This window comes from Crocodylus porosus, unplaced genomic scaffold (assembly GCF_001723895.1).
Source record: "Crocodylus porosus isolate Cpor-Errol unplaced genomic scaffold, CroPor_comp1, whole genome shotgun sequence".
Classification (NCBI taxonomy): domain Eukaryota; kingdom Metazoa; phylum Chordata; order Crocodylia; family Crocodylidae; genus Crocodylus; species Crocodylus porosus.
In genome coordinates this window covers 13,292,522-13,304,594 of record NW_017728909.1, presented here as the reverse complement: position 1 = coordinate 13,304,594, position 12,073 = coordinate 13,292,522, and positions in this window count along the sequence as shown.

Below are 12,073 nucleotides of genomic sequence, written 5' to 3'. Positions count from 1 at the left end.
CCTGTCATCGTAAGATCTGTTTTCCTGACCTCTGATCATGTGCGTGGCTCTCCTCTGGACTCTCTCAAGCTTCTCCACATCCTTTTTGAATTGGCAGAATGTAAATGGACATATACTTTAGCAATGCTCACCAAATAAACATTCATTTAAGATGATCTTCAGTAATTCCTATTAGTGGAAATGACACGAGACAATCTCTCTTCATATACTGGCAGCCACTTTACAGGACCCTAGATAGGATCAAAGTAATTGCTCTAAAAATTAAGCAACTGGTAATAACTAAAATGGGGGGGGACCACTTTAATTTTCTGACTCATATCTTTAATCAATGCCATGTGGTACAATTGTATTTTAGCTGTAGCTTCTCAATTGTTTGCTCAATAGAGATTGCTCCATTGCTTTTGATTGACACAAAGTTATTGCATTTTTGTACTGACTTACGGTAGTTTTTACAACATTCAAGGTGCACAAGTTAAACAGAAATATAACATAGTAACATTTCAAGATGGAAATTGGCAATGAAGGAAGGGAAGGTGTACTGTTCTGAATTTACCATAGTAGGAAATTACAAATTTAAGTGTAATCCATTTTGGTTTTTAGTCTCTTACTGTACCACTTTTTCACAATATATCAGGAAATCATGAAACACATGCATACCATAAAGTTGTGTGGGAGAGATGAAGACTATTCTACTACTGTGATGATTACAGAATTAAGATATGAATATAATTCAGGAGCTATCTCTCTTCCACTAAAAAAAGAATCATGGACTGATAATTTCCCATGTAAATGGCCTTTTTAAAATTATGTCCTATATCTGAATTAACAGCATTATAATTGATCCAGATGTAATCCTTTGAACAGACACTTATTCTAACATACAAAGGGTTTTCTTTCTCTTAAATCTTCCTGAGGCAAAAAAAACCAAACAAAAAAACCCCCCAAAAATCAAATAGATGCTTTTATATAGAGCAAACCAAAACACAGGATTTCTGGTTTGCAAGAAATTCTTCTTTTCTTTTTTTTTAATTTTGTCTCATTTGGTTCATTTTCAATTTTTAAGACTGTTTTGTGAATTCCAGATCCCTTTTTCTGAAAAATTTTGCAAGCACCAAAACACAGGGCCTGAAAGTTTGTTTGAAACTAAGAGGTGTCAGCAAAAACAGTTTACATACAATTAAATAGTGTTATTTGATGAAGCACCAGTTTACCAAGCAAATTCTAACCAGCTCTTGTCTTAAGAATGAACTCACAGAGATTATACTAGTATATCTGTGTAACATTATAAGTATGACTAGCAAAATTTCCCAAAGAAGCTAGGGATAAATAGCATTAACTAGAAGTAGAGAAATCCAGGACTTTTGTTAAATCTGTATTTCACCATTTTTTTATTGAAGGAGCTCTATAGCCAATGAAGGGCACAGGCTATATTAACTAGTACAGTGCTTATGTTTTAGGCCCTGACTCCTGGTGTGGAATTCAGATCCCAAAGGAGGTTCCTGGTAGGGCTATGTGAAGCTTTGGTCACTGATTCAAATCAGCAGAGATTCAGCCCAATTTGGTGGCCGAATCTCCAAGTCAAATTGAATCAGAAGACCCTTTAATCTCTTCGAATCAAATTGGAACCCTCTGAATCAATTCAGAGATTCGGACATAGACTCAGCTTTAATTGTTTTTTCTACATACCTCAAGGTACCAGGTGGCTTGTGAGTGCTGCAATGCTGCGGTGGATGCAGCAGCCCACAGGAGCATGGGGGGGTCCCTAGTGCACTCGGCAGCAGACCCAGAAATGAACCAGAAGCACTTCTGGTCCATTTCTGAGTCTGCCAGGAGCCCCCCCACACCCACCCAGCTCAGCAACTGGTGCCTCCTGGGTCTGGGGGGGCAACTGGGGTCCTCCCATGTCCAATTGCTGTGCCGGGGAGGGACACTGGGGCGCTCCCTCTGTGTGGTTCCCTGCGGACCCAGAAGTGGACTGGAAGTACTTCCAGTACAATTCCGGGTTTGTTGCTTAGCATGCGGGGGGGGGCCCTGCACTCCTGTAAGATACTCCATCCACCCCAGCATTGCAGCATTCACAAGTTGTGCTGGTATCTCGAGGTGTGTAGAAAAAACATTTAAAGCTGTGTCTATGCCCAAACCTTCAGATTCAGATTTGGCCGAATCAAATTGGGGACAGTGATCGGAATCAATTAATCGAATCACTGTCCCCGAATTGGGCTGAATCTGAATCCAAATTGAATAGGGCCCGTTTCACACACCCATAATTTCCAGGGTCTTTTTACAATGAATCAAGCTTTTTCTTTGTTCAATAAAGAAGTTTGCCCTGTTGCTCCTTGTGTGAGCTCACTGGGACAGGGCAATCCTGAAATACACTAAAGATTAGATTGCTGTGTATGGACCTAACTCATATACCTCTGTCCATTTTGGATCCAGAGCCTGGTGGTGCATTGGATACCTCAATGGCTACCACCATGTCTACAATGGCAGAATTATTCTAGAACTTACTGGGTGCATCTACACAAGACCCTGACTGCGCAGTAGACTGATACTACTATGCAGTAGCGTCACATGGCAAAAATTGTGACTGTATTGTCAAAAACCAAATCTCCTATTTCCGAGAAGAGTGCTGTAACTACTAGGCTTATAGATTAGGTTGAGGTCTGGGCTTCCATCCAGCTCTACTGATGACATGGTTGACAGGGAAGAAAGTAAGATTCTCAGCGCCAGAGAGAGAGCATGTGTGAAGGACCCTGGATGTGAACCCTAGTGATTAGGACATTCAGCTGAGAGGGGGAAATTGGACATTTCTGGCCTTTGCTCCAGTGTTGTTTTTATATTTGATATTGAACAAGCATTGGATAGAATACAGAAAAAAATCCCTGGAGCATGACAGTGACCCAGATTTACCATCAAATAAAGAGGTCACTTAGAGAGTGTTGGCACTTCCAAAGTTAACGGTGGATAAGGGTTCTGGACTTATACACTTTAACTGTATTCAAGTCCATTATTAGCTATAGCCAGATGCTCATTTATAGTGGTATAAAGGTATTTCTTGAGAGCCCAAGCAAAAGACCAAGCAAATTGAAGTCCAAGCAAATTGTAGGTAAGGATCACCTTGACAGAGCAAATACTTAGTGGTTATAACAAGTGATTTCTGGGCTCTTCCTGCTTCAACTCTTACTTTCTGATGTCATCTTTGTAAGTCACTTTCTTGAACCTTGTTTTTCCCATCTTGAAGTAGTGTCTTACAGAGTAGTCAGGGGCTTAATTTAACTTAATGTTTATAAGAGCACTTTAAGATTGCATTTGGTCAATAATATTGTGATAAAAGCTTTATTTCAGTGAATAAATGTATTCTTGGTGGAAATTTTAGTGAGTAAATTTCTTTTTTTCTTTAACAATTATTAAAAAAAACCCAAATATCAATGTTGATAGCCAAACCTCAAACTTCTTTTCTTTTTGGATGTTCAAAACAAACATTTGTTTTTATAAAACCCCAAGATATTCTAGTAAAACTTTTTGAAAAGAAAAGAAAAGGCTTTTATATTTAAAAGCTTTTTAAAAAATTACTTTTATTTTTTAAAAATAAAAAATAGTTTCTATTATAATAAAAATCCCTATTTGACTAAAATGGTAAAATAATAAGTGAGCAATTTTCTGTGATCAAGAGACCAAAAACTTCTTTATTTAAACATCACTTGCAATGAAAAGGATGACATCCCATTAATTGACATAATTTTGCACTTCAGTAGAATAGTGTTGAAGAACTGGAACTGGAAAACAATACTACCTAGTGGAAACTAGAAAGGCTCTAGATGCAAGTCACAAAAAAGATAAAGGGTTGAAAGCACTGGTTATGTTTTATTCTAGAGCAGGGGAGGGCAATTATTTTGGCTGGAGGCCTGCTTAACGAGTTTTGGTGAGCTGTTGAGGGCCTCATGGGCAGCCCCATTCCTTGAGAGTTGCTCCTCCCCCTGGTCACCATATTGGGAATGGAAGTCTTGCCCCCTAATTCCTGACCTTTGCCACCAGAAGTCCCTCCTTTTGACCCCCCGAAATACTCCTTTTGGGAGAAGCTGCCATCTTGGAACCAGAAAAAAAAATAGTACATTAAAAGTCAAACACCTACTATAACATACTTTAATTTTATTATAAATAATATTTGGCATGACTTGTGTTTGCATACTGTATATAGAAAGGATTGCATAATAGCTCAAAAATAAATGACTCTTACTCGTGTGGGGGTGTGGGGTGGGGGTGTGTATGGTGGGGTGTGGGGGTATGTGCCTAGGTATGGTGGGGTGTGAGTGTGTGTATGTGTATGTGGGGGGAGGGTGTATGGGAGTGTGGGGGGGTTCTATTAGGACTGTGCAAAATGGCACCGTTCCGTTTCGCCTTGTGTTTCAACCGTTTGACAGAACAGCATTCCATTTCAAATTTCATTTTGATTCAAAACAGCTGTTTTGTTCCTTTCTGTTGAAACAGAAAGGCTGTTTCAACACTTTCATTGGGGACGGGAATTCAGCCCAGCTGGGCTGACTTCCCATCCTTCACGCTAGATTGCGCCAGGGTGGCAAGTCAGCCCAGCTATGCAATCTAGCATGGGGGATGGGGAGTCAGCCCAGCTGATTTGTGGGGTGTGAGGGAGGCTGGGGGGGCCCAAACACTCCCCCACATGATGCACAGTCCCCATGGTGGGCAGCAGCAGCAGTCAGGGGCACTCAGGGCACTCATATCCTGAGCAGACGATGGAGCCTGGAGGTGCACAGCTCTAGCCAGCACTGCCCATCATGGCAAGAAGCACAGCCTAGCTGGCCTGCCCCACACTGGAGCTGGCTGCCCTCCCTGTCCCCTGCCACACAGGTCCCAGGACTCCACCGGGGATGAAGGGAGTCCTGGCTGCTGCTTCCTCATGGAGTCCTGGGGGCTATGTGGCAGGGGGCAGGGAAGGCAGCTGCTCCAGAGTGTGGAGCTTTCCCTGGCACTGCACAAGTCTGGGAGCTGCAGGTGCATGGCACAGAGCCGCTGCAATAGAGGTGGGCCATACAGGCTGTGCTTCTCGCCCCCATACACAGCACTGACTGGAGCTGCATGCCACTGCATTCCAGTACCTGTGCGGGGCATGAACATCCCTAGCTGCTGCTGACTGCAGTGGGAGCTGCACACCACGTGGGGGAGTGTGTGGTGGTCCCCACTTTCCCCACCCTCCCCCATATACACATCCAGCCCAGCTAAGCTCCATGCTCCCACCACACCCCTGGGCTCTGCACTGCTGCCAGCTCCCCCCCGATCCTCCCTGCCCCACCCAGCTGCAGCTCTGCCCCCACCTTCACGCTTCCTTACTTGCTGCCTGGAGTGAGCAGGATGCCAGGGAAGCCAAGCAGGTCCCCCAGAGGCTTCAGCAGTGGCAGCAGGAGCCCCGGCTGGAAGTTGCTGCTGGCTGGGCCTAGGAGGGTGGGAGTGAGGCACAGTAGGGTATGTTGGCAGGGGGGGTGTATATGTGGGTGCCTTGCTCCCACCTTGTGGGCAGAAGGACTGGGCAGGGTACAATTCATTGGTGGGTGCCCATGGGCCAGATAAAAGTGCCTGGTGGGCTGGATGCAGCCTGCGGGCTCTATTTTGCCTGTCCCTGGTCTAGAGAAAGGGAAATCAAGTGAGCATGTGACAGCACTTTTTGCATATTTGAAAGGCTCCTAAAAAGAAACGGGAGAATAACTGTTCTCCTTTGCTACAGAGGGAAAGTCCTGAAGCAGCATGTGTTAAACTTGAATTGAATCGCAGAAGAAAAGCTTCCTAATCGGAAGAAAAATCAGGCAGTGGAACAAGTTGTCTTAAGAAGATGTGAAATCTTCTTCATCAGAGGTTTATAGGAGGAGGATAGATAAGCTTCTGTCTGGGTTGAAACATCTTGGCCTAGACAACCTTTAAATCCCTTCCCATCCTATGATTCCATAAATTTAATAGAAATTACTCTGAAAACCTGTAAAACATAGCATGAATCGTTTGTACTAGATGGTGCTAAGTGTTGTGCAAATATCTTGTAAAATACAATCCCTGTTCCAAAGAACTTGCAGTCTACATTTTGAAATGGAGAGCAGGAAACCAGACCCAGGCCAGAGACATGACTTAGCTTGGATGATATAACGGGCCCTTGGTAAGTCAGGAGATAGAATTGAGACTGAATTCCATGAGATCATACTGGCTGCAACAGCAAATTAGATCCTTTTCAAAGTCTTTTGGGACCGTTTTGTAGCATTCTGTAGTTGAGATATACTTTTCCATTGAGTTTATATAGGTTGGTCTGAAAACAACTTACAGGAAGATTAAACTGTCTGCTAAATTCTATTCGCCTTCTTAGAAGGTGTTATGGCCACGCTTCTCTTCACAAAATTGCATTGTGCCAATCAAGTGCCATTGCTTGTCTTTTCACATGGGACTTAAAGTGACTTGTGTAAGAAAAACGTGTCTACCACTTGTTGGATAGCTCCTGGCCTTCCCAGGCCCATCTTATGTCTTATTATGAACAAAACTGCCTCATCATTTGATAATCTCATTACAATGTCCTTGGTCACAGGATAAACTCATCAATGGATGATCTCACCATGTTTAATCTTGTTAGCCTATGGTGTTTCTTTGCTTGCTATCCTTATCGTAATCTGATCATCATAGCTCTTGGGATGTTTGGTCCTTATGGAGTTGCCCTGTGTGTTGTTTTAATCATTCTCAACTTAATAGGAAAAAAAATTAGCATTTAACTCCTAATTCCCCAGAACCTTATTTCAAAATTGCAATTCTGAAAATACCTGTTTTGCCATTTCCCAATCTTTGAGGCACCTACACTCAATAGGTACCTTACATTTTGATATACTTGTTCCTCCAGAGACCTAAAGTGTCACTGCCATGCATGTACAGAAAACATTACAGTGCCAGTCTCACATCTAACCCCAGTTAGGATATAAAAGTTAGGCAAAGGCAAGTGCAAAGTCCTGCATTTGAGACAGAATAATTTCATGGAAAACTACAGACTAGGAAATGACTGGCAAGGATGCAATAGTGCAGAGAACAACCCCAGGGGTTATAAGCTAATAATGCCCTTTTGTTGCAAAAAAAAAAAAAAAAAAAGGCCAACAGCATACTGGCATACTGGATTATGCTCTGTTCATGGAAGCATACTGGATTATACTATGTTAATCAAGGGATGTGATCCTTTTACTCTATTCAGCACTGGTGAGGCCTCACCTGGAGGACTGTGTCCCATTCTGGGCCCCACACTTCATAGAAGAGTAGGACAGATTGCAAAAAATCCAGCAGAGAGAGAAAAAAATGTGTAGACAATATGGCTTTGGGCTGAAAGAACTAGGGTTATTTAGTGTGGAGAAGAGGAGCTTGAGGGAGGCATCTGATAACAGTCTTCATCTGAAGAATGATTATAGAGATGTTGGAGATGATCTTTTCTCTGTGGCTGTGGGGGACAGAACTAGGTGCAATGGCCTCAAATTGCAGAAGAGGAAACATAGTTTGGAGATTAGGTGGAACTTCCTGACAAGGAGGGTGCTCAAGCACTGGAACAGGCTACCTAGAGAAATTGGGGAATCTCCATCCCTGGAAATTTTCAAGAGCGGGTTAGACAGACACTTGGTTGGGAAGATTCAATTTAGGATGATCCTGCCTTGAGCAGGAGGCTAAAATAGATCATCTTCAGAGGTCCTTTCCAGCCCCACTTCCTTTGATCTTATTTCTCTCCCTAAGTTCCCTAAGAGGCTCAGGCAGGTTGTGAAAATGGCAGCAGATTTCCATGCACGCATTGATTGGACTCTGTAAAAATTGAAGCGGGTTCTGCTGTCACCTTCTTTGAAAATATGGGCCGAGGAGGTGGTGGTTCTTCTAACAAAAGATGTTTTTTTCATGCTGTGTGCCATTAAAGTGTGGAACTCATTTCCACCAGATGTTGTGGGACTTAAAAAGGGATTGGACAGATTCTTGGAGGAAAGGGGCATCAGTAGATATTGAGCACAGGAGTTGGGGATACAACCTCTGAAACAGAACTTCCTAGTCCTTAAGCACTGGAGGCTGCCAGTTAGAGAGGAGCAGGGAAAAACCCTGGTCATATCCAGGTCGCTGCCCCTTTCAGCATACAGTCTCTGCCAGTCCGTGATATAGGATACTGGACCTGTAATCTGACCCAGTAAATGGCAATTCTTATGTTCTGCCGCAGCCCTTTGTGCAGCAACCCCATAATTAGAAAGCTTGCACAGGTTATGGTAGAACCCAAGTTCAGTGTCATATTTCATCTGTGAGAACATTCAAATCCACATCTCTCATCTCCCTCCAGAGCACCATAACCAACAGGCTATATTCTGAGGTTGGAGGGAGGGTCCACCCTTGCTGAAGCTTTGCCAATATGAAGGACAGGATTTGAGAACAATAAGGCCATAAAAAGCAAACAAGAGGGAGCACAACTCTCCAATAATAATTAGGCCAATAATTAGAGCATTCTTTTTTCTGGGAGAAGACAGACCTAGGTTTCTTGCTTCTGCTGCAAGGACTGTGAGTTCATTGTATCAAACAGCCATTTTATGTAAACTATGCGTCTCCTCTTGGAGATGAGAGATATAGGCTTAAATCCTCTTAAGCATAGGAAAATTTTCTACCTGAGTCTCAGGCTTTCCAGCCTGGAGCACTCAAAAGAGGACTCCAGGCTGTGGACCTCCCTGCTCAGTGTGCCAGCTTTCATGGATCCTGTCCTGAAGCACCACTCTCCACCCACCTATTATACAGTATGTAGAGTTTAAATACTTAATTCGGCCTTGTGGGTTCCCCCAAGGAGTCAGGTTACTAGGTCAGTATTCCAGTACTCAACTTCGTAGTTCTTAAGATTTTTTTTATGGATCTACATTTGAAAGTAATTAAGAATCTACATCCAGGAAGACTATTCCCTAGCCCCTAGATATTCTTTGAATGTATGACATTGAAATATACCAGAAAGATGATACAACTGAGTGTCTATGAAATGTACCTTCTTGTGTTTGGAGAGAATAAGTAGAGCAAGGACTTCTTTCTTTTGTTTCAGGATACAAATTGCTTCCTACTGGTGTTTTAGACTGAATTTAAAACAAGATGCGTTTTGGTAATGCCTGGAATAAATTGTGGTTGACCTGATGGTATGACTGGAAATAAAATACCTTAGTTGTGCAAATAAGATTTCACAGGGAGAGCAAAAATGCCTTGTTAAATTAAGGTGCATATTTCCAGTCATTGTCACCTTTTTCTTTAGTCACCTGAAATATGATTGAGTGACTCTTCCTGTAATCTATTACCTTCTGCAGCTGTTGAAGACTTTCTTTGATAAGAGAGGAGAAAATTCTTTGAAGTTCTTTTTCTTTTAAATAAGGTAAAATTACATATATATGAATGTTTGAAAGGCTGGACCTGGAAGTGGGATATGTTTATTAATGTTGCTTATTATTACTGTTGTTGTCATTTGGTATTCATACTATGAATGAATTATGAAATGTTAATGATCTGATAACAGGCTGGATTTACCTTAAAATACCTTTCTTGCACTCCTAACAGTTAAACATGGGAAAACACAGTGCTTTAAGAGTGCTAGGATACAGATTGTTTGTCTTGTGAGTAACTGCAAGGAACCTTAGCAAAATAAGCTAATAAACTCATAACTGGAAGGGTTAGGACAGAGATCTCTGAATACTAGTAATAAAATGAATGTAGTCACAAATGTGCACATGGGCTTTTGGTTCTTTGTTGCTCTGAGGTGTCACTATTCATGAGCATTCAAACAGCCCTTTACCTGTTTATGTACTGGTCTCAGATATCCCAAGTTCCGCAAAAGATGGTTCATCTGCATGTTCATAATTCAGGATTGGGTGTTCAAAAGCTTCTGTCATGCAGTTGTTGGTTACTTAGAAAGATTTAGTCATCTGGGATCAGAAACAGTCTCCTATGACATACAAGCAACTTTTGGCAAGGTAGAAGGAAGTGAAGCCTTAATACGCGGTGTCTGCCTGTGTGCAAGTAGCCTGTAGTGAATAGACACTAACCTGCAGTCATTCAGTATCAGTGACCGAATGGTAGCGTTGTATAGTTTAGCTTCTGTTTGCATTGGGTACGTGCATACATTCAGGCAGTTGCTGTAGCAGCTCATGTGTGGTAAAGCCCCATCTCTTTTTCCCTACGGTAAATTATTCGTATATCCATATCTTTATCACATATTGTGCATAATATTCAGATATAATCAAGTAGGCATGCTCATCCCCTAGTCCAACTTCTATTCATCCAAGCTAGTTCATGACTAAAGAATTAATACATATTCAGAAATTGGGATAAGGTCGACCTCAATTCTCACTTGAATGGGACTATAATGGCGGTGTTAACAGCAGCCACTGGTGTTTAAAAATATCCACAGACTCTAAGTAACATATTATTTTTTGATTTAAAACACTATTTGAACAAACACACACATAATTAATTAACCCATTTGCTCATTATGGTTTACATAGTCGTTAGCTTCACCTGTCCACTTTGAAATGGGTCTAAGATATACAGGTCGCTTTATCTACTAGCCAGTATGTGTTGTGTAATTTCCTTTACATGCGGTCTCCTTTCTGTTGGTGTCCCTCCTATTTACTTAACTTGCAGTAGTGAGTAGAATTTCCCTTTCACTCCCCAGTTATGGCCAAAGACCTTAATTATGTTAGGTGGTGTTCTTCTCCGTCCTTGTTTTGTACTCCCTCCTTAATCTCCCTCTTCATTTGCCTTTCTGCCTTCTATCATATGCCAAGAGGCCACTCATTCCTCCTTCAACTCCCTCCTTAAAGCCACTTGCAGAAAATCCCTCCTCCCTTCTCCTAGTGTGAAATTCAACTCTCTCCAGAGGACCAGCATTAGAACTATATGCCACTTAAGTCCCACTTACGCCTTATTTTGAAGACTTAAGTGGCTCCTATCCCTTCTGCACAAAAGTGAAGTTCACCCATAATCAGTGGCTCCTAAGCATGATATAATAAGTTCCAAATAGGGAGCCAGGGGTCTCTCTGAAAGAAACGTGGAGGCTCCATTCTCTTTATGCTGTCTCCCATAGCTAGTCCCAACAGCTACCCATATCATCAATGCAAAGTAACGCACGGAGATGCTCACATTCAATAAAGGCATCTCTGTAGCCAGAAATGTTTTTTTCATGAAAGGGGGAAGCTAAATAAAACAAAGCTTGGTCTGTACAGTGGCTCATGGTTGCAAAAGGCCTGGAATTTGTTGGGTGGTCATCTGTTAATTCCCTGTATTAATTTTTATTGTAGTAAAAAAAAAAAAAAAAAACCAGATCAGTCAGGAATTAGTCTGAAGTAGCATGGTGCTCAATAAAAGTACTTTATGACCCTGAGGGCAATTTGATGCAGTCCTAGGAGCTCTTTATCCTTTGAAAGGCACTAGTGCAAAATGTTCTCAGGAACAAGCCCAGCAGAGATTAAAGAAGTAATTAATGACCAAACATTATGCTACATACTATAAAAAAATCTCTTTAACTGTATTAGCTATAGTGGGGGGTTATATTATAAACAGATTGAAACTCTACCTCGGTTTTCCTAGGCATACTCCAAATATGATATACTTCAGTTTTCATTGGATAATTAGTTGCAGTAGAACACATTTCTACACCTTGGTCGAGTTACTTTTTAACCTCTCTGCTTTAGTTTTTCAGTTTGAAAATAAAGATGGTCATAATACTTGCTCGGCAATTTCATAGGAGGCTTTTGAGGATGTATAAGTGAATACATGTGAATTGTTTGGAAAAGGAAAAGTGGTACATAAAGATCTTCATAGGCAATGGCAGATAAACAGGGGCTCAGGACTGTTTGGTGATGACAGTGGTGATGTTTTTGATGACATTCCCAAGTTTATCACTTTGCTCCTTTTATTTTGTATCTTGATGGTTAGAGGTCTGGGGGTCTGTTTGGAAAGTGTAAGTCAAAGCTATCCATGGCAAAAAAACCAAACCAAAAAAAAAAGCGAATCTAGAAAGGGAAGGTGAAAGGAATAACCGTGGCCTATTTAAAAG